Consider the following 5,432-nt stretch of genomic DNA (forward strand, 5'->3'; position numbering starts at 1 on the left):
TGCGTTCAGTCCGCCCCACCGCAGTGACAGAAATTATTTTTTTCTGATCACTGCAAAAACACCGTAAAATCGCTGCGGCACTATAAAGATCACTTTTGAGCTTTTTGGATCTTTATTAGCGATCGCAGCTTTACTTCGCAAGCACTCCTTTTTACTAGGCAGATGTGCTCTTTTTCCTGGGTAGTCTCAGAGGAATACCCCCTAAATTTAGTTAGCCCAAAATGTCAAAAAAGGGGTATTCCGCTGAAGAGGCCTACAGGATTCTGGCCCTGATGGATGAAAGCGATGGGGACGCCTCACCCGCTGAATCCAGTGGTTCAGAATATGAACCTGTAGACAGCAGTGGCACTCTAACCGCTAGTGAAGATGACGAGGTTAAAGGGAGTCTTTCACCTAATCTGAGCGTTTTAGACCGCTCAGATCAGGTTATAGACTCTTTGACCCTCATTACAATCGTACCTTTCTCTTCCAGATCATGAAAATAACACTTTTTAAACTTATGCAAATGATCTTCTGAAGGTGCCTAGGGGCGGCGTTACTGGGCGATGTGCCCAGAAAAACACACCTCCAGCCGGCGGACGTCACAAGCGGCACCAGAGGACGGCGGGCTGGGAACTGGCCCGCACCTGCGCAGTGCTCTGCCCATTATGGGCAGAGGAACAGCTTTTCATATTGCGCATGCGCCGGCCAACTAAAGACATTTATGAATGAAGCAGGCATCGGGCCCCGCTGCCATTACAGAAACAGATGCCGGCCCCCATTCACTACACAGGGACACTGTTATGGGGGGGATCTGTGGATGACACATAAGATAAGATGCTATATATGTGTTATCCACAGATGCCCCCATAACAGTGCAATCCATAGATGCCCCCACAATGATCCCCATAACAGTGCCATCCACAGATGCCCCCATAACAGTGCTATCCACAGATGCCCCCATAATAGTGTCATCCACAGACCACCATTAGTTCAAAACCCACCAAAAGCACACCTTTTGGTTAAAAAATTTTTTTCTTATTTTCCTCCTCAAAAAGTCGGTTCATTTTTTGCAGACTCCGACTCCAGGTACCCAAAATTGCCTCAAACTCAGACTCCACAGCCCTGCGCAAAACACACAACAGTCGTGTGCATGTAGTCTTATACAGCTAAAATGCAGAAAAACCTAAAACGTTATGGCCTCTTTCACATGAGCGAGTTTTCCGCGCGGGTCCAATGCGTGAGGTGAACGCATTGCACCCGCACTGAATCCGGACCCATTAATTTCTATGGGGCTGTTCACATGAGCAGTGATTTTCATGCATCACTTGTGCGTTGCGTGAAAATCGCAGCATGCTCTATATTGTGCTTTTTTCACGCAACGCAGGCCCCATAGAGGTGAATGGGGCTGCATGAAAATCGCAAGCATCCGCAAGCAAGTGCGGATGCGGTGCGATTTTCACGCATGGTTGCTAGGTGATGATCGGGATGGGGACTCGATCATTATTATTTTCCCTTATAACATGGTTATAAGGGAAAATAATAGCATTCTTAATACAGAATGCCTAGTAAAATAGGCATGGAGGGGTTAAAAAAAAAAAAGTAACTCACTTCATCCACTTGTTCGTGCAGCCCGGCTTCTCTTCTGTCTTCTTCTTTGATGACTAGGAGGAAAAGGACCTGTGGTGACGTCACTGCGCTCATCACATGGTCCATCACATGATCCATCACCATGGTTGGCAACAAAAAGCGTTTACCATGTTATAAGGGAAAATAATACAATCTACCCAGCACCTAACCCAAACCTGAACTTCTGTGAAGAAGTTCGGGTCTGGGTACCAAACATGCCGATTTTTCTCACGCGAGTGCAAAACGCATTACAATGTTCTGCACTCGCGCGGAAAAATCACGCATGTTCCCGCAACGCCCGTGTGAAAGAGGCCTAAGGGATTAAAAATGCACTTGTGTCCCCTGAGTTGTGTGCCAACTGTATTTACTTCAGACAAATGTAATCTACATTTAAGTCACATTTTCTGGAGGGTTTTTCCAATTTTAATGTGTTAGGCTCCATTCAGATGTCCGTAAACACGGACAGTGGCAATGCGCGTTCCGCATTTTGTGGACCGCACATTGCCGGTACTAATAGAATATGCCTATTCTTCTCCGCAATTGCTTGTTCTATTTTTTTCGGGAACGGAATTGCGGACCCGTGCTGCCTCATAGAAATGAATGGGTCCGCAATTCCGTTCCGCAAAATGCGGAACAAAATTGTGGACGTGTGAATGGGGCCTTAATCAGAGATTCAGCAAAGGCACAACGAAGAAAGGTACGACCACACGGTGCGGTCGTGTCACGGTTGGGATGCAGCCATGCTGTTTTTGAGTACTGTGACACAACCATGCCGTGTGGTAGTACCCTTAACCTGTTACGGACACAGGGCGTACAGGTAAGCCCTAATGTCCTGGTACTTAAGGACACAGTACCTGTACGCCCTGTGTGTTTCCGATCACCGGCGGGCGGTGATCGGAAGAAGGTGCCTTCTCAAATCATTGAGCAGGCACCTTGGGTCAATGCCGAGGGGGGTCCTGTGACCCCCCCCCCCCGTATCGGCGATCGTGGCGGATTAACCCCTTCTATGCCGCTACCGCGTCATAGAAGGGGTTTGTGTTTGAGGGAGCCCATCGAGTCCCCACGCTGCTGTGGCGGGGACTCGATGTCTCAGAAGGCAGCCCGATGCCGTGCAGAGGCTGCCCAATGCCTTGCACGGCATCGGGACCTGCCTTCTACGGGAGCCGAGGAGATCCAGCCTCAGGCAACCTGTTCGTGTACTACAGACCCCCAAAAGTGAACATCAGAAATAAAGTAAAGAAAAAAAAAGTTTAAAAAAAATGTTTTAAATTTTTTTTATAAAGTAATAAAATTAATAATGTAAAAAAAATGAAAAAAAACACCCCTTTCCCCTTATTTTATAAGAAAAAAAGAAAAAAAAACTCATATTAGGTATCGCCGCATCCGCAATTACCGGCTCTATATATATTTTACATGATCTACCCTCTCCGATAAATACCATTAAAAAAATTAAATAAAAACAGTGTAAAAAAAAAGCCATTTTTGTCACCTTACATCACAAAAAGTACAACACCAAGTGATCAAAAAGGCGTATGCCCCCCAAAATAGTACCAATCTAAACGTCACCTCATCCAGCACAGCAAAAAATGAGCCCCTACCCAAGATAATCGCCCCAAAAACTGAAAAAACTATGTCTCTCAGACTATGGAGACACTAAAACATGATTTTTTTTGTTTCAAAAATTAAATTATTGTCTAAAACTTACTTAAATATAAAAAAAGAAGAAATATTAGGTATCGCCGGGTCTGTAAGAACCTGCCCTATAAAAATATCACATGACCTAACCCCTCAGGTGAATACCATAAAAAAAATGAAAAAACTGTGGCTTTCAGAATGTGGAGACACTAAAGAATCTTTTTTTTTTTAAATGCTTTGTTATGTAAAACTGAAACAAATAACCAAAAAAAGTAGTCATATTTGGTATTGTCGCGTCCATGACAACCTGCTCTATAAAAATACCACATGATCTAACCTGTCAGATGAATGTTGTAAATAACAAAAAACGTTGCCAAAACAGCTATTTCTTGTTACCTTGCCTCACAAAAAGTGTAATATAGAGCAACCAAAAATCATATGTACCCTAAAATAGTACAAACAAAACTGCCACCCTATAGCCTCTTTAAGAGATTCGAGACTGGAGCAGCGGCATGCACGGCACAGGCAGGCACGTCTAGCGTCTGGCTGACGTACGTTGCCACAGTCTCTGCCCCCCCCCCCCCCCCCCCCCCGCCCTGGATTGAACTTAAGGAGGCAAGGAGCAAGTAGCAATTAAGCAACAAGCAAGCAAGCGCCATTGGCATTTGGCAGCCAGCCACAGCCCAGAGCCCAGTTTGACTCTGCCAGCAGCGCCAGGGAAGGCCCGCCGCCCACAGACAGAAGGCAGCCAGCCCACAGCCAAGTTCCAAACTTCCACTGACTGTCTGGTAGGGTCATAATTCATTGGTTATATTGATTTGTTGTTAATTAAACTGGATCGGATCCATGATCCATCCATCCATACCATTCCCAGTGTTTCCCACTCAATGACTTACTTAGTCCGGCACCATCTCACCCGTACGGGCCGTCCCAGGCTGCGGGCTGCGGCCCTGGTTCTGTTTGGAGTCAGTTGGACTGGAGAAATGTGCATTGGGGGGGGGGGGGCAGTTACTGGTACTACCAGTAACTGCCCCCCCTTCCCAAATGCACATTTCTCCAGTCCAACTGTCCAAACAGAACCAGGGCGGGCTAGTATACTGGCACTGGGAGGGGTGAGATGGTGCTCGGGATGGATCCAACCCAGTTTAATCAACCAATCTACCAGTAACTGGCCCCCTCACACCCCCCAAATGCACATTTCTCCAGTCCAACTGCTGTCCAAACAGAACCAGGGCGGGCTAGTACACTGGCATGGGTGAGATGGTGCCTGGGATGGATCCGATCCAGTTTAATCAACCAACCTACCAGTAACTGGCCCCCTCACACCCCCCAAATGTACATTTCTCCAGTCCAACTGTCCAAACAGAACCAGGACGGGCTAGTACACTGGCATGGGTGAGATGGTGCCTGGGATGGATCCGATCCAGTTTAATCAACCAACCTACCAGTAACTGGTTGGTTGATTAAACTGGATCGGGATCCATCCCAGGCACCATCTCACCCGTGCCAGTGTACTAGCCCACCCTGGTTCTGTTTGGACAGTTGGACTGGAGAAATGTGCATTTGGGGGGGGGGCAGTTACTGGTAGGTTGGTTGATTAAACTGGATCGGATCCATCCAAGGCACCATCTCACCCATACCAGTGTACTAGCCCACTTTTGTTTACAATACGGGACGTTAAAGTCAGCAAGTGTCATGGGGGGGGGGGGTCCTTATTGTTTTCCGCCCCAGGGCCCCATTTCACCTAGAACCGGCCCTGTGCCCAATATCCTAGTATTGGCACAGAGTAGTGCCAATATCCTTACTGGGGCACAAAAGGGGTTAATTAATGTATTATTTTACAGTTATAGGTGGCACAAAACTACATGGGGCATAAGAGACTTATATTTTACAGAATGGTGCCACTCAAGCACAGGGCACGAGTATGTACACACAGGAGGATGGTACACTTAGTGACAGGGTTATTTTTTTTATTTTGTATGTAACCTGGGAGTGTGACGGGTGTCTTGACGGACGGACAGGCTGGTGTGACAGGTGTCTTGATGGACGGACAGAATGGAGTGACAAGTGTCTTGATGTACGGACAGGTGTCTTGATAGACGGACAGGCTGGAGTGACAGGTGTCTTGACGGACGGACAAGCTGGAGCTACAGGTGTCTTGACAGATGGACAGGTGTCTTGACGGACGC

Source organism: Bufo bufo, unplaced genomic scaffold (assembly GCF_905171765.1).
Source record: "Bufo bufo unplaced genomic scaffold, aBufBuf1.1, whole genome shotgun sequence".
Taxonomy (NCBI): domain Eukaryota; kingdom Metazoa; phylum Chordata; class Amphibia; order Anura; family Bufonidae; genus Bufo; species Bufo bufo.